This window comes from Ictidomys tridecemlineatus, chromosome 2 (assembly GCF_052094955.1).
Source record: "Ictidomys tridecemlineatus isolate mIctTri1 chromosome 2, mIctTri1.hap1, whole genome shotgun sequence".
NCBI lineage: Eukaryota > Metazoa > Chordata > Mammalia > Rodentia > Sciuridae > Ictidomys > Ictidomys tridecemlineatus.
The window spans coordinates 193,547,237-193,566,082 of record NC_135478.1 but is presented as its reverse complement, the minus strand read 5'-3'; the positions used below and the strand labels follow the sequence as shown (position 1 = coordinate 193,566,082).

The 18,846-nt window shown below is 31.0% G+C and overlaps 1 protein-coding gene and 1 long non-coding RNA gene across 4 annotated transcripts in view; one reads left to right on the top strand and one right to left on the bottom strand.

Moving 5' to 3' along the window:
- Phf14 (PHD finger protein 14) overlaps positions 1–18,846 on the top strand; it is a 183,832-nt gene that overhangs the window by 150,099 nt on the left and 14,887 nt on the right. The gene's annotated exons all lie outside the window — the stretch shown is intronic.
- Positions 11,792–18,846, bottom strand: part of LOC144375432 (uncharacterized) — a 40,073-nt gene continuing 33,018 nt past the window's right edge. Inside the window, exon 3 of the long non-coding RNA XR_013435278.1 lies at positions 11,792–12,471. This is a non-coding gene — a long non-coding RNA (uncharacterized LOC144375432). The remainder of the gene's footprint in view (positions 12,472–18,846) is intronic.

Genomic DNA, 18,846 nt, shown 5'->3' with positions numbered 1-18,846 from the left:
TGTTGTGAATGAAGCCAGATTTTCAAAAATTTTGTCAGCATTTACAAGCAAAAAATAGATCACATTTTTCTTTTTTAACTATAAGTCATTTGCATGGTTATTACTTTTTACCTTTAAAAAAAGAGATAGTCTAGGAGGGGCATATCTTTTTCCATATTCCATCATTATAACATCTTATAAATAATCAAAATTTTCAGCATTGCATTTATTCTTCATCATAAGCATTGTACCTAGTACAGTGAAAATGTTCAGGATATTTGCATTAAAGAAAAATGTGAATAAACTAGTACATGTAAATATCAGATTAGAAATTGGAAACTGAAAAATACTGTGGTTTCACCACTGAAGCCTGTCTAGCTCTTTAGTCAGGCATAAAGTCAAAGACTTGATATAATATGATGTCTAGGACAAACATATTCATGATGTTTTTAAAATAATTTTAAAAGACTATAAAGTTACATACTTATTGTAGAAAACTTGGGAGATTAAATATAAAAATGACAAACATTATTAAAAAATAACTACTGCTAACATTTTGTTATGTGTTCTGTATCTTTTAAGACCTTAATATCATATGCCATATGTCATGTGTTTTTGTCATCGTTTTGTTGTCGTGACCACAATACCTCACACGAATAACTTAGAGTAGGAAAAGTTTATTTGGGACTTACAATTTCAGAGTCAGTCCATGATTGACTGACTTCATCACTTTGAGCCTGAGGTGAGGTAGAAGAACATCATAGTGGAAGGCTATGGCAGAAGAAAGCTATTTAGCTCTCTGGGCAGCTGGAAAGTGGAGAGAAGGGGAGGAGGTCGGGGAGGGTAATCCATTCTAATTTTTTTAGTTGTATATGGACTCAATGCCTTTATTTGTTTTTATGTAGTGCTAGGTTCGAACCCAGTGCCTCACACTTGCAAGGCAAGTGCTTTACCACTCCAGCTCTCCATTCTAATTATTAATCCATCAAGTGGATTACTCTACTGAGGAGGGTACAGTTCTCATAAACCAGTTATTTCACCTGCATTGTTTCACATATGAGGTTTAGTGAGGCTACCTCATATCTAACTTGTAACAAGTCATTCTCAGTAGAAACACACTGGTTCTTGAAGGGGCCTAAATAAATAAATAAAGGTGTTTTGTGACTCTTCACAGCTAAGCTTATCCTTACAAAATCTTAGTATTTAATTTTTCTTGGATTTTCTTAATATTGCACAAATATTAGTGACATTGAAACACTGAGTTGATGGAAAATACACAAAATATTTATAAAATCAGTGCTACAGAACAATGCAAGTAGGCCAGTCTCTTGTTACTTCAGAAGTAGCTTGCATGTGCCTATTGTCTGCCACTGACTGCCTTTATATGTTGCTTAGGCTTGATTTTCATTCCTTTTGTGTGTGACAACTCTATACATACCTCTACTTAATAATTACTTTTTCTTATCAACCAAAAGTTGAAAGTTATAGTTCACTAAAAATCATTTATATGGCACCTACTGATTTTTTTCAGTTACTTCACTGGAAATATATTAATATCTAATGATTTTTAAAACTTGATTCACCTTGTTATTTTTATTTCAAGTGATAATTTGAATCTATAACTTATAAAAATATCAGAAGTTACTCAGCAAATAGTTATGATTAAGTATTAATTTTTACTTAAAATTGTATTTAGTTATTTTTAGCCTTGTATACTTTTTATGTGTAAAGTACACCTATATGAATATTACATAAACAGATCAGTACTGTATCTGTAGCACTAAAATTTCATGAGGGATCAGTTGGGGGATTATTTCTAAAATATTTTTTGTAGGTCAGAATGGAAGAAACACTGGCATAAACCACTTTTAGCCTTCTCTTTCCCTTAATATTACAAATAAACATTAAAAGCCATTTTTAAACAAAGCCAATTTTGTATTCTGCACACTGTGGGCACACTACTAATTTAAGAAGTAAATGATAGATTCATTTGTGCTACAAGCATCAATTGTTAAAATCACTATTGTCTGGCATTTCTGTTGGTAACCTGTGAATGGTACTACAGATGATCTCAACTCACAATGATTCAATTTATGATTTTTCTACTTTGTGATAGTGTGAAGACAGTATATTCAATAGAAGCCTTTCTTTGAAATTTGAATTTTTAATCTCTTCACGGAGCCATATTCGATAAAATCTTCTCTTGGTGCTGGACAGAGGCAGTGAGCTACAGCTCGGAGCTCCCAGAAAGCACACACTCACTAGACAGTGGACAGTCTACTGGGTGCTGTGCTCCTGGACTTTGATATTTAGTATTATATCACTTTGTGATTGTTGAAGACAGAAAACTGTGAATGTAAGTTTAGATACTGAAACATCCATATAATTAAATCTAAGTCTCAGCAGTATTTCCTTTATAAACTTTTTTGTATTACCATATAACATCTTTTGAATGATGTGATCTTTGCATTTGCCAATGTCCTTTCAGTTTTTGTATATATTTTTTTCTTGTATAATTCTAGAGTCATGTCTCTACCCATTCAAAAACATTAATTCAGCACCTTTATCCTGGCTACCATTATGCTATGAAGATTCAAAAAATGAATGACAGAATTCTTCTTTTAAGCAACTGTTTATCATTAAGAACATAGGAGTATGAATTTAAAAACTAAGGTCTTATTACTACTTTAAAAATCCACGATATGCTAGGCACAGTAGTGCATGCCTGTAATCCCAGTGGCTTAGGAGACTAAGGCAGGAAGATCTCGAGTTCAAAGCCAGCCTCAGCAAAAGCAAGGCACTAAGTAACTCAGTGAGATCCTGTCTCTAAATAAAATACAAAATAGAGTTGGGAATGTAACTTAGTGGTCAAGCACCTCTGAGTTCAATCCCTGGTACCCCCTCCCCACCCGCCAAAAAAAAAAAAATCCAAGTTATATGAAATTGTGGAACTATGGAAATAAGCCATTCTTCTTTAATTGAATTAGGCAAGCAAGTGTTTAAAAGTATGAAATATAATAACAAATGATAGTATATAAATCTAATGCTATTACACTAAGTGGTACAGCAAGTAATATTTTAATTTCTAAAATATGTTTCTTGTGTATAATTTTTGCTAGTTCCAGCACAGTATATAAGGAGGAGGGGAAACTGTGAAAGATAAGTACTCTTAAGTCTTAGGATGAGGAGTGGGAATAATGTGTTTTTAATTGTATTTTCTCTCTTGCTTTTATAGTTTGAAGACTTTTAAGGTTTTTTATGCTTAGCTTCATTTTCATGAAAATGTTACTAATACTAAATCACAAACTCCTTTACTTGAATCATACAGTATTTTTAAGTTATTTTTTAAAATTTTACTTCTATTTAAGTGAATTTGAAACATTACTCAAGTGAGCTTGAAACCCAAATAAGCTATCCAAACACAAACAAATGATTGTTATTTTTTTATGCTTTTAACTTAGGTTAGAATGTTCTAAAACAATTCTTTTTTTTCCTTAATAACTTTTTAAAAGACTAATAAAAGTGATGGCTTTAATGATATTCTTATTGCAATACTCTCTGAGATCAGGGAGGTCTACAAAAGGTATTATATGCACAATATTTTTATACATAAGAAAAATTACATTACGTAGCAAAAATTCTTAAATGTTTTTTCTAGTTTCATTGAAATTGACAATAGAAAGCAGTTAGTTATGAATAAAATTTTCCTCTAACATTGAATTACACTATTTTTAAAAATTTACTGATTAATAAGATATATTGAGAGAAATGCTATAATTTTTATTATTATCATTATAATTCATTTGTTTGACCTTTCGAAATCACTATATTTATTTCTATGTGTACTCATTTGTTTCTTTTGATATTTGGGGGATATTTAATACATGATGTAGTGCCATTTGCATTTATATAGAAGATTAATTTACAAATCTTGTTCTCAATTTGAATAACTTTATATTGACCTAAAAATTACATAATCAGATTAGTTAACTAATTGACCCTCACTGATGAATTTCATGTTGAAAGGGAATTAATCACAAATAGAAATCATCAGCCTTGATTTAAAGTCAAATTTAAAGGGTTTTTACATAGTTGTATTATACTTGAATGAAGAATGTATTTCCTACTAACTCTCAAATATTGATAATTTAAAATGTTAAATCATCTAGAGTCTTCCAGCAGCCAGCTTTGTTTCTGAAATAAATGAAAAATAAATTACAAAAAATGGAGAATGTAAGATAAGTAACTTTTGTTAATCTATAAGATACAAATTTATGGTAAATGTTTATAGGATTGATGAGAAATTGCATAATATTTTCCACAGAGTATGACTTAATGTATGCACTGTTTCTAGAAATGCATCAGTGCATCTTTGTGATCAGTTCATCCTTATAATTCTGACATTGATTTCTGGATTCTTGTCAGAGTAGTAAAGGTGACCTGGCCACTTTGGCTATTTTTTTTTTTAATCTTTTTGGAGTATTGGAGATTGAACTCGTGGTCTCACACATGCTAGGCAAACACTGAGCAGTAACTCAGGATGTTTGGGACTTACAATAAGAAATGCATGGACCCTACAAACTGCTACACATTCCTACACACCATACATAACCCTACATAGACTCCTACACATATCCCCATATACAACTACGCATAGCTCTACATCAGCTTTATACACAGTCCTACTCGCATCTATATACTTACACAGCCCATCAGCCAGCCCTGTTGTAAGCACACTGAAATAATATTCTCTCTCTTATCCTTACCCTATACAGTGTGCTCACTTTATTCTTTCTATTCATTTTACCTTTAAAAACAAAATCTTTACAACTTACTAAATACTCATTTCATCAAAACACAAGTGTTCTGGGTATCATAATGTGTCTTGACATTATTTATAATAAATTTGTAAGTTTTTTTCTAGGAATCTAGGTATATAAGTGAAGATACCAAAGCAAGTAGGAGAAAATAATATTTTGCTTACATTGAAAATTGTGTAGATTTTTTATATGGTTTGTTATTGTTCAATAACAATGTACTACATATATGTAAATTTTTTCACCATATTATATACAAACTTCAAGACACTTCTATGCAGAAACATGCAGAGACTAGCAGTTTAAACAAAGAGTTTGAAATCATAGGATTCAAATGAAGCTCAAATAATACAGTTGAAATTTCTCTTCTATTTATGATAAAATGAAGGGCTTCATGCTATTTGAAGGGTAGATTACAATTGCTAGCATTACATAAAATTGTTCCCAGTTACTTACTGAAATTGAGAGAGATTTAATTCCTGGGGAGCATCTTTGAAATATGATCAGTCTGTATTTAAATGATTGTTTCCATGAAATTGTGTCAGTCAGACCTGGATTTGCACATCTAGACTAAGTAGCCAACCATCCATCCTGAGCAAATACCTTAATCCTTCTGAGTTGAAATTTTCCTCTCAGAGACAGAAGTGATTCTTCACAGGTTTTTTGAGGAAAATGTAAATCATATTTGTCATTTATTTAGCAGAGTTAGAATCTTAGTATTTAAATCTAGAAGTGACTTAATAGATCAACTGATCAAATTCCTTTAGATCTTGATTTCTTTAAGATTATCACTATAGTTAAGAAATCCAAAGTTTAGGGTTGTGAATAAATTATCTGAAGACCCATGATAAATGTTGGTAGGTCCCAGATAAGGACTTCAACTCTTTATACACAACTACATTGATCTTTCTCCTATGTAGTACTAATGTCCAGTACTCCTGATAAGTATTTATAGTTAAATTTTTATAGTACCACATAATTCCCAAATAATATATTGTTTCCATGATTGTGCTAGTTGGGTTTATTATTTGGAATATGTAGATAAAGTAAAATTTTTTTCTCATTGCTTTGATACAAAATAAAATACTTTGAAATTATCCTTGCATTGTGTTATATGATAGTTAGAGTTTCATCAGAAATATAATTTGATATATGACTTCCATAGGAAAGTTAATCTGATGTACAGCTTTCATTCTTTCGGATTAGTTTTGTGTTGCATCAGTGCAGTATGTAAATTTCTAATTATTAGTGTTTTTATTTTATTGTTAAACAATTTGAATTTGTTTCTAGCACCTGTGAGTTTTTAATATTTACATGACTTTATGATTGATACAAATATTTTTCCCCACTTGATACTTCTTTTTTCTTACTGTGTTGTATGCCAAAATTGAAAAAAAAATATATGAAAGAGGAAAAGCAAACTACTGGCATGTTTTCCTGAATTATTAGACTGTGAGAATTATTTGTCTAGATAGTTTTAATTGGCTATTTAAAAATATCTAAATATCAGAAATGGCAAATAAAATGAATAATTAAGCAAATAGTTTCACTGCTTATCATTTTTACATTATAATTCTTATTTTTTGTTTGTTTTGATGCTTCCAGTGCTGCTTCATTTAAGCAAATAGTTTATTGAGCTTTCTCCAGATTGTATATAGACAACAATGTTAAATTTATTCATCAGTGAAAAATCATGAACCACAAACACATATTAACCTAAGTTTAGAAGATTACAAAATTTGTGGGGTTTTTTTGTAACCTTATCTATCCTCATATTTAAAACCAGTTGAAATATTTCATGCCATTTTCTGTTCTTATAGTGCTGTACATAGCAATTAATCACTGTTCCATAATGGATCATTTTTATCTGAATCTTATGTCTGTTCTATTTATATAGAATAAATATTTATGTTTTCTCATTTTTTTCTGGAGTAGGAGACACAGATAAAATAAGCTTGAGATAGCAGCTATAATTCATTGCTTGTAAAGAAAAGCCTGTACTAATATTGTGTGGAAAAGAAAACTATCTAAATCATTTCAGCAGCAAGCTTATAATCAAGATAACATCAGCATTTTCCTTTTTTAAAATGTATCTTCTTTCTTAAAAGTATATTTCCTATATGTTAAACTATCTAAATATGTTAAATTAAAAATTCAGAATTATTAAAAATGTTATGACACTTTTAACCTATCATCACCACAAACTTAACTTATAGAAGATCCTGGTATGTTTGATAAGGAAAAGGAAAATTTTGCTTTATTCACATGTTCACAGGTGAATAGGTATGGAACTAATACATATATTACTAGTTCATAGTTTTCTACTTTAAGTTCTCAAAACAGGTTATTATCCCATCTAAATATACAGTGAAAAATACTACTCTAGTAACCTAATGGTTAGTTGGCTAATGTCATACAAATTATTTGAAAAATCTGGAATTTTTTTTTCTACTCATATATATCATAGTCCTGTTATAATTTAATGCTGCTTGGATTTTTGTTGTATAAAGTTTGTGTAGGATAAGAATAGATTATCTGCTACTCAATCTACATGGCTTAAAAATTAGAAATAAGATTTTTATTATGTCAGAAGTATTTACCTCACTTTGGGAATCTAGATTTACACTTCTTAACATTGGCTTTGCATTGGCTTTTCCAATAATGAAAATCAAAATGTCATCAAACTGTGATCTGTGCACTAAAATGTTTTCCTAAATCATTCTTCACAGATATTATGCTGCAGTAATTTTTTAAATACAATGTATAAACTTTATTTAGCATTAGTGTTTTCCTCAGTAACCATACAACATTAATTTATTCTAATTATTTTCTTCATATTGTTCTTTATTTATGGTTTACTTAATAAGGTATTAAGCTACATTTTAAAAATGTATCTTTTCTTCTCATTATACAAGTAACAAATGTTCATTATAATATTTTGGAAAATGCAGAAAACAGAGAAAGTAAATAAAAGTTATAATCTTCCTCCCAGAGATTGCCACTGCTATGGTTTAAATGTGTCACCCAAAGTTCATGTGTTGGAAACTTAATCTCCAGAGTGCAACAGAATTGGGAGGTAGGGCCTAAGAAGAGGTGATTAGGTCCTGCAGGCTCTGCCACTGTGAATTAATTAATGTTGTTAATTGCAGAAGTGTGTTATCACCAGAAGGGACTTGTTATAAGAGTAAGTTTGATTCCCATTTACTTTCTTGCTCTCATGCACTCTTTTTGCCCTTCGGCCTCTCACTATGGAATGTCACAGCATAAAGGCCCTCACCGAATGTGTGCCCCTTGATCTCAGACTTCCCAGCCTCCAGAGCTTTAAGAAATGTTTAGGAGTGGGGATATGGCTCAGTTGGTAGAGTGCTTGCCTTACATGCACAAGGCCCTTGGTTAAATTCCCAGCATTTCAAAAATAAAAAAATAATTTTTTAAAAAATAAATCACTCAGTCTACGGTATTGTTATAGCAACAGAAAACAGATAAGACAACCACTGTTCACATATTGGGTTATTTATTTATTTATTATTTATGTATTTATTAGCTTTTCATTTTGTCTTGATTTAACAACTATTTTCTGAGCATCCTGTAAGTGAAAGACTCCAGATAATGGCTGAGAATACCAATAGTATCCCTTTCAAGACATACACCTGACCTCTTGATAGCTATCAGATATATATGGACTTGAAATCTATAGAAGAAGAATCCTATTAAAACAAGTAGCCTGGTTTGATAGGTCCTAGAAAATATTCTTTATAAAATGTGGTTAGAAGTTTTTTTCATGATTCTAGTATTATTGCTAAGTCCATACTTTATTGGGCTCACCCACCCTCCCCTCCTCACTTCTCCCCACACCCTTAATTTTTAAATTCCATTGGTCATTCAGTGAGGCTCTAAGAGGAAACTAGTTCTTGTCTATATATAACCATCATATCTAAAAAGTTCACATTTTTAACAAAGCTACTATATGGTATTATTATTGCTGCTATAAACTTAAATAGACTGAAATGAGCAAATATCCAAAATGTTGATTAGCCAGTTACTTTACTAGTGGCAGGAAAAATTTATCATTTCCAAATTATTTTTATGATAATATTAAGCTGCTGATTCAGATGTGATAATTTATGGAGCATTGGAAATATTTTTCCTGTTTTAACATTAGCATTGCCTAGAGCAAGTAGAACCATTTATAGCAATTGTATAACAATAATTTATATTACTATACTTACTTTCATCAAACTATTGAAATAGCTACTTTTCCAATCAAGTAACTCTTATGTTTTGTTTATAACAATGAAATATATGAAAGAACATGAAAACTAATGTGCATAATAAATATGCAGAATATTACTATAATCCTACTTAATTAAAACAGTAAATTAACATTATAGAATGCTAAGCCTTTTGATTTTTTTTCTCTTTTACTTCTGTTGTAAAATAGACATTACTATATTTTAAACTCATTGGATTAATGCTAGAAAGTAAACTGAGGAAAATTTGAAAGCATATTTTATATTCAGATTCACTTTTTAAAAAAGCAATGACAAATCAATTCTTTAATATGTTGAGCCTAAATTTTTCATCATGAACTATTATTAATTAAATTAATTATCATTATATTAAAATCTAGGTTTTATGAATCTAGAAATCTGTTTTATGACATAGTGTCTAGCAGTTTGCAAAGTGTGAATTCCTTCACAAGAGTATTTATTTACATATTATAAATTAATATTTTGAAATCTGATATTATTATGATCTAAGACTTTTTGAAACTATCACCACAAGAGTATGATATCAAAATATTTTTGTTCCTTTAAGAGGAATCTCTTCACCCGTTTAATACTTCCTTTGACAAACATGTTTTCATTTCTTCCATTCTTTCACAGGCTAACCTGGTAATCATCTCTTCTGCTTTTACCTGATATTTTTGTACTATAGCAATATTTCTACATGATTTTCTATATTCAAGAACTTCATTTTTTATCACCATTTCTTCTTTTTTTCTCCAAAAATGGAAATGCTTATAATAAAGAAGTGAAAAATACAAAATATTACATACTTCCTGATTATAACCATGTAGAAATAATCCTCAGATTACTAAGTTAATGTGGGGAAAATTTTTTGATTCATCTGTGTGTCTCTGATTGCAGATATAAATCAACATACATTCACTTTTTTTTTCAAAAGTGTTCATAGAACTCTGCTCTTTTTTTCTTTTCTTACATACATTCATATCCATAGGTCATTCCCAGCATAACTAGAACTTACAAAACTAAAATGAGATGCTGAAAGAGATTCTGTTTACAATGAGTACAATGACTTACTCTGTCTGTGCAAATCAATACCACAGCTCTTTTTTTTTCTATTTGATTTTATTCAAACTGAATGCTGCTAGACCAGGATAGGGGACTTTCCATATGTTGTTTGGTGTGGGAGGTATGTTTTTCTTCTTCAAGAAAAGTTTGTTTAAATATAGAAGATAGCAATAACTAGCAAAAAGCTCAGAGGTAGTATTGTTATGCAGCTTAAGGGTATTAGGAATGATTTTACTTTTGGTCTTTTCCATTATGGTTCAAACTGGCTATTAAAACTCTAGTTGTTAAACTTAAGTTCCTAAAATTAAAAAGGAAGGATAAAGTGCAAAATAGCAGTTCCCATTCCCTCTTTAAACCCCAGGTTTTGGTTCCTGTTACTCCACTGAAATGCTTTTGTTAATATCACAATCTTTTTCATCAAACCCAATAGTTACACCTTTATTGGAATTACCCTTGATCTATCAATATCACCTGACAATATTGAACATTTCCTCTTTCTTGAAATTTTTTGGGTTTTTTTTTTGTTTGTTTTGTTTTCTTGGTTTCTGTGACCTGTATAGTATCTTGATTTTCTTCCTTCTCAGTCTTAGCTGAATTTTCCACCTGTGCTCAACTTCTGTTTCTAGAACTTGATCCTTTGGGGCCCCTCTCTATTTTTATATGTATCTAGATGACTATGTATAATGTCTTAATATGTTGGGACTTCCACATTTGTAATACCATCCCTGAACTCTTCCCCTAAAAGTCCAAATTTATAAATTCAGATATTTGCCTGACATTCCCTTTGGCTAGCTAAAGATCACTTCAACTTAATGTTGCCAAAATGGAATTCTTGATTTCTTTTTCCTCTCCCACCGTCATGGTAATTTACTTATCCCCCAGTCTTTCCCAACTCAGTTCCATCATTTCTGAGATTTAAAAGCAGAGGAATCATTTCTAGTTACTTTCCTTTTTATTCCCAACACCTATTTGCCTGCCCTAATTCCAAAGCATATCATACTTCTTCCATTCTCAATCCTCCATATTATCATCATTCCTGATCTGAATATTACAGTAGCCTACTTCCTTGTTTCTGTATTTGTAGTCTTACCTAACTTCTACCCTTGATTCTTTGTTCTATACTCAAAATTAAATCATATTACTTAAATTTGTTAAACTACCAAGTAGGCTTCTCAATGCAAATTAAATAACCAGTGTTGGGAGATGTAGTCATTTCATCTCATGTCAGATGTCCTTTCTGTTCTGATACTCATAGATACCAAGCTCATTTCTACTTCAATGCTTTAACCCTTTTTCCCTGTGATTTATACAATCTCTTCTCATGAATTAGTACATGACTGGATCCTTTAAATCATTCAAGTCTCCGCTGAAATGTTACCTCCTTGACAGAGGGGCTTCTCTGATTACCATGCCTAACAAAAGTGTATTGCCACAGTTTCTTCATCCTATTTTTTTCTACTATATCAAAATAAGAATGTATTATCAATTAATCTTTATTGTCTATTTCTACCTAATGAAATCTAAGATTCCTGAAGACAAAGATAAGTTGTTGCTCATCATCGCCCATCTGCTAGAACAACCTCGCACATAGTAGACAGAGATATATAGTTAAGAAGCATATAGGAAATATTTATTTATAACAAGTTTAATAATTCTTGAAAGTATAATAATTTTCTTTTGTATGGCAATAATTATTAGTTCAGAATATGAAGCAAAAATGGTCATACTTATTCTAATTAAAGGAAAAATTACTTTCTCCAAACTTGTGCACCTGAATTCAACATTGGACTACAATTTTTGGAAATATATTTTAAATCTTATAATAATATTAGTGAACACTGTTTTGAGTATAAACTCTTACAAACATTTTACTAGCATAATTTCCATATATACTTACATGTTTTCTTTGTTTAAACTCAAAGTTCAAACTTTGATGTTGTGTTCTCTCTCTTTATTTTATTTTTATTTTATTTTATAGGCAAGGGAACAGACTGAGAGACCATGTGTGGTACCAATAGTACATGCTAAAGCAGATTTTAAGTAGGTTTATCAGATTTTAAGTAGGTTTATGCATTTTTCTGCTGTAGTCATGTAGATGTTTCAGATAAGAAAACAATTGTTTTCCAATATCAGTTCACTTATAGGATACACTTACACCTACATACACACACACTTTTTGTATGTGCTCTTTTTATCATTATTTGATTTAAAGTAATACTGATTAATCGTAGTATTGATTCATGGTGGCAGACAGTTCTAGACTTCAATTTAGGAGACATGAATTCTGATTTCATCTTGACCATTAATTAGTTGCAGGACCCTGGAGAAGTCAGTCAATCATCTAGGAATGACGGATTCATCTGCAGAATATAAAAGAGTGGGTCAAATGAGCTTTAAATATGAGACTTTCTAACTCTAAAATCTCATGATTTTCATTAGAGAAGTGTAATCTAGAAAATATGTCTGCTGAAAATCTGTTCTGATTTGTCCTGGTGTTTGATTTTTCATTCAAATGTGAAATGTTTATTTAATATCAATTTATTCTTCCTAGAAATACACATGGTGGGTAGTATTCTTACTTTAATCTTTCTTGAAATTAAGGGAAATAATAAAAAAATATTGATATAGAATTTAAAAGTCATCTTGAATTACCCATTGTTTTATTGTTTATTTACCATTGATTTTTCTCACCAATAGAAGTTTCTCACAGAACTATATAGTGAATTGAATGTGTTTGTTACACTCTTTCAGTTGATTCTCTTGAAATTTTTACGAAATTGATTTACCTCTTTTACAACTTTTATACTTTTGTCTCTTTTCTAATTAATTGATATCTGCAAAGCAGGTTAAATTATAGTGATATCCTTATTGTAACCTTGATTTTGGCTGAAATGTCTCCAGTATTGTGATGCCAGTTTCTGAGCTAAAAATAAGTACGTTACCAAGTTTTCTATACAGATTTTCATAATTAGCATATTATTAAATACTTATTGTACTGCTTACATCTCTGTGAAACACATAATGCAAACTAATTATAAGGTACTGAGTCCTGACAATGATTCAGGTGACCTACATTTGGGGGAACCAAATAATATCACAGTCCCAAGTGCTTGATATTGCTCAATTGTATTCCTGCTTTGATCAGTCTTTTGAAATTCAGTACTTCAACAAAATATTTAAAATAATGTTGAAAATTTAAAATGTAAAACCAGTTCAACTATAATTTATTTTCTATTTTTAAAGAAAATTAGAATAAAAGAACTATACTTTTAATGTATTTTCTATGATAAATTATATGCCAGAAATTTAAAAAATAAGTAAAATAAAATCCTAGAAAAATTCTTCCCATAAGCAGTAGATGTTTATAAATTTAAATTTTCTAAATAATTCTACAACATCAATATAAAAAATAGCACTTTTTAAACATTTAACATATTTTTGACTGAACAGTACAATTGCCACATACTAGTGCTATGAAATCATTGACTTAAATATTTCTCCTTTTTATATATTTAAATACACAACTTAACTTTTTTTCTTTAACTATAGTAATATATTAGAGTTTTATAGTAATACATCTTGAGTTTGAACTTGACATTCCCGGGTGTCTTAATAGTTCTACATGGATCTGGCACTGTAGATACTTATAATTCTTCTTACAAACAGAAGCTATTTTTTTCTCTGGAATATAAGCTTTTGTGTTAGTAGTTGTCAAAGAATTGAGAAAGCCCTTGTGGATACTGATAGTAAATCCTCTTTACATGAGCTTTTTTTAGGACCTACAGGCAGTCATTCCAAGAATGTTGAATGTTATGTCGCTCAGAGGCTAATCCTTGCAACATTTTTTTAGTATACCTTTTTCCCTCTATTTCTGTATCCTCATGAGATTTAGGAAATATACCACAAGAGATCCTAAATATGGTCAGAATGCAATAGTCCCCCTTTAATTCTTCGTTTCACTTTCTGCAGTTTCAGTTACCTGAGGTCCAAAAATATTAAACGGAAAACTCCAGAATAACAAGTCATAAGTTATATACTGTTTTGAGTATCAAATGAAATCTTGTACCATACTATTCTATCCTGCATGGGACTTGAATTACCTCTGTCCAGTGTGTACCTACACTTTATCTGCTAACCACTTATTAGTTTTTTAGTAGCCGTCTTAATCTGCTACTAAGTAGCTGTCTTAAATCTGCTGTCACAATATCATAGTGCCTTCTTTCAAGTAGCCCTTATACAGTAACCTAACACTACTTCACAGTGACAATGCCTACAGTGTTCATCTCACTCCATTCATCATGAAGACAGGATATTGCCTCTCATCATTATAAGAAGGAGACTACAATACAGTAAGATATTTTGAGAAAGAAAGAGACCACATTCACATAACTTTTATTGTAATATGTTGTTTTAATTTTCCATTTTATTATTATTAATTAATCTTATTTTGTCTAGTTTATATATTAAGCTTTATAATAGGTATATATGTATAGAAAAAAAAAACATGGTGTATATAGGATTCGGTACTATCCATGATTTCAGGCATCCACTTGCAGGTATTATGATGTATCCCCTTGGGATTTACTGTACTTGAAAAAGCTACAAAGAGAATTGGTATGTTTATGAAAATTTTTATAAATAATCTGGGGAAGCAAAATTGTCAATCTGTTTTGAAGATTACTTTTTAATCATTTCTGCAAAATAAACTTTAGAACCTTTTTAAGTAACTTTATAATTAATGTGTTTAGTATTCATTGGGTGAAAATTGAATTATTTTTAAAAATAAGATCTTAAAATTATAAGGGGAAATTTACATAGAAAAACTTTTAAAAGTATGTGAAGCTTTTAAAATTCATTGATCTTGAGCCATTCTAATTGTATACCTTGTATTTTAGTCAACATTTTTGCTGCTGTGACTAAAAGATCTGACCAAAACAATTATAGAGGAGGAAAGGTTCATTTGAGGGCTCATATTTTCAGAGGTCTCAGTTCATAGACAACTGACTGACTCCATTCTTCAGTGTTAGAGGTGAGACAGAACAACATAGTGGAAAAGTATGGTGGAGGGAAGCATCTCACATGATGATCAGGAAACAGAGGGGCTGGGACTTCACTATCCAGATATAAACACATACCCCAAAGCAATGCATCCCCCATGTCCCACCTCCTCCAGCCATCTCCCACCTGCCTTCAATCACCACTCAATCCCATTAGGCAATCAATGAGCTGATTGGGTTAAGACTCTCATAGCTGAATAATTTCTTCTCCAAACTTTCTTGCATTGTTTCATACGTGAGCTTTTGGGGGTCACCTGACATTCAAACCATAACACCTGGTATATTGCAAATAGAATACTCTTTGGAGTCAGAGCTGAGTTTGAACCTGGCTCTTGTAATTATTGATGCACAACAAAGGGCTGTTCCTCAATGTCACCAATTGTCAGTTTTCTCAAAAGGAAATAGAAATGATAATAATTACCTTCTCTGGCTTTTGTGAGGATTACAGTAATGCATGTAAATTTCTATTATCTAGGAAGCACATGAAAAGTCAAAATTATTTATTTGAGTCCCAAACTTCTATATAGAAAGTAGTTTATTCAAATAGTCAAGAAATATTTATTGGGAACCTTTAAGAATAATACTAGTTCCTTAGCATACTGTGGTAAGCAGGACCAAGGAAATATGCTGTAATGAAGCTTACACTTGAGCACAGGAAGACATGTAAACTTGTAAAACAATTAATTTCATGGTGATAAACATTATGGATAACAATCTGAGAAGTAGAAGAAGGACTAAGAGCATGCATAAAGTTAGGGAACTCTTCACAACTGACACCAGCATGATAAGAAAAACTAACCATACAAAATTATGATCAGAGGACACAGGTAGTATAATTTATTCAAGAATCAGAGGGAAGACTGAATAAGTTGATCTGTACAAGATGAGACTAGACAAGTGGGAGGGGCCAAATGATGCAGTACTGCTTTCCAGGTCATGGCAGAAGTCTGAATTTTACTCTAAATACAACACTGCCAGAGAATTAAAGCAAGTGTCTTACAAAGAGTACTGCCTCCGCCATGAAGAATGGGAGTGCAAGTATAAATGGAATCGAAGACTGATTTGGAAGCTATTGTAATAATCTAGGCAGGAAACAGCTTCAACTAGAATGATTACAATGGAATGGTAAACACTAGCTATATTTTAGAAACCCTTTAGCAATAAAGACAACAGGAATTAATTATAGGGTCTGAGGGAAAGAAAAGAATTAAGGAATGATCCTAGAGTTGTTGTATTTGAGCAGTGGGGTAGTATAGACAAGGAAGATACCATGACCTTTGTGGAAGAAAAGTGTAGTTGAAGGGGAATCCAGAGTTTACCTTTGGATAGAGTATGTTTGAGGTCCCTGTTAATAGTTCAATGAAGACATTAGTAGTAGTTGAGTATAGTTTATAGCATGATAAAGACATGAAGGTTGAAGACTTAAGTAGATAGTCATCAAAAATAGCTTACAGAAAGGGCTTCGAATGCTCCCAACATACATACACACACACAATGATAAACGTTTGAGATGATGGATATGTCAGTTACCCTGATCGGATCATTACATATTATATATGTGAATTTAAACATTATTATGTACCTCATGAATATGTGCAATTTAAAAAAGGGGGAAAAACTCAACTGGAAGAATTTTTTTTAAAGATGCTGGTGTTGAGTTGGTAAGGGTTCTTAAACAGAAAACTCCACTGTTTTTAATATTTTATTTCACACTGTATATATTCAGAAATGAGAAGATGAGGTGATTGCACGGTTAATTAGTTAAAGACACTTTTGTCTTCTAACAGTGTCAATCTATTAATTTTTAAAGTTAGACCTTATATTCATCCTCACCAGATAGCTGCAAGAGCTCTAAGAATTGTGTCCTCACATCATAATACACAGATAAAAGCCAGTGGAAGTAATTCTTTCTCAATTTATTCTTTTTTTTTTGGATGCATAAACACTTTAAATTTATTATTAAAAAGACACCATATACAAAATTCAGTAACAAACTAGAAAAATATTTGTGACATATGTAATACAAAGATTAAAAAGTCCTGACTAAGTCTTTAAAAAATATATATATCCCATTTAAAATTCCAAAGAACATGTACATGTATTTTAGAAATATACTTAACAAATTAATAGATTGCCAATGTTTTTAATAATCCAGAATGTACAGATTAAAATGAGATACAACATATGTTCTAATAGATGAGCCAAAATAAGAAGATTATTAATATTCAGTGTTAGGAAATGTTTGACAAAATGAGCAGTCATATTTTATTAGTAAAACTGTAAGAGTGCAGCAGCTTTGAGATTAAATTCTTTAAAAATTCAAAATATGATATACTTTTTTCTTTTGATGATCATTTTTATCCAAAGTACATGTATAAAGACAAGAATTGATGTGAATATACTTTGTATACAACCGGAGATGTGAAAAATTGTGCTCTGTATGTGGGATAAGAATTATAACGCTTTCCACTGTCATATACAAATTAAAAAACTAATTTTAAAAAAGATAACTACTAGGGAAATTCCTAAACAAAATAAAAGAAAAAAGTATATCAATTTATTCTTTTTTAAAATGAAAAAGACTTTCTTAGAAGCTCTCTGGTAGGCTTCAGTACATATCTAGAACTAGTTCATGTATCCAGTAGGCTCTATCATGATAAAGATAGTCAAACACATTTGAAAGAAACAAATACATTTGACCAGTTTATTTGTGTGGGATTTATATTGCAATGAACCTTTTTCCTATGGTTTATAGTATTTACAATATTCAGTAATTACTATTTATGTAAAATAATATTTGCCATATAAACATCTTCAATTTAAAATATTGTTCATTTGAGTATGTGTATGCATCTATGCATTTATGTATGTAAAAGGGAACAAAGTTTAAACATGACTTCAGGAAGCTGAATTAAATTACTTAAAATTTCTCTTTTGATTCCAGTGTTCAGTATTTCTAAAAATCTAAGAATGCTTTTTATCTGCAAGAATATGGTTTACTACCTTTTAAGAAACTGTAGCCCTTGATTTTATTCTCTTTTATTGCTGAGTTGTATTCCTTTGTGTATATATGCCATATTTTTAATCCATTCATTTATTGAAGGGCATCTAGATTGGTTCCACAATTTAGCTATTGTGAATTGTGCTGATATAAACATTGATGTGACTGTGTCCCTGTAGTATGCTGTTTTTAAGTCCTTTAGGTATAGACCGAAGAGAGGGATAGCTGGGTTAAATGGTGGTTCCCTTCCCAATTTTTCAAGAAATCTCCATACTGCTGTCCATATTGGCTGCACCAATTTGCAGCCCCACCAGCAGTTTATGAGTATACCTTTTCCCCCACATTCTTGCCAACACTTATTGTTGTTTGTCTTCATAATAACCTCCATTCTGACTTTGGAACCAACTTAGATGCCCTTTAATAGATATGGCATGTATACACAATGGAATATTACTCAGCAATAAAAGAGAATGAAATCATGGCATTTTCAGGTAAATGGATGGAGTTAGAGAAGACAGTGCTAAGTGGAGTTAACTAATTCCAAAAAACCAAATGCCAAATGTTTTCTCTGATATAAGGAGGTTGATTCATATAGTGGGGTAGGGGAGGGGAGTGTGGAAGGAATAGATGAACTCTAGATAGGGCAGAGGGATGGGAGGGGCAGGGAGGGGGTATGG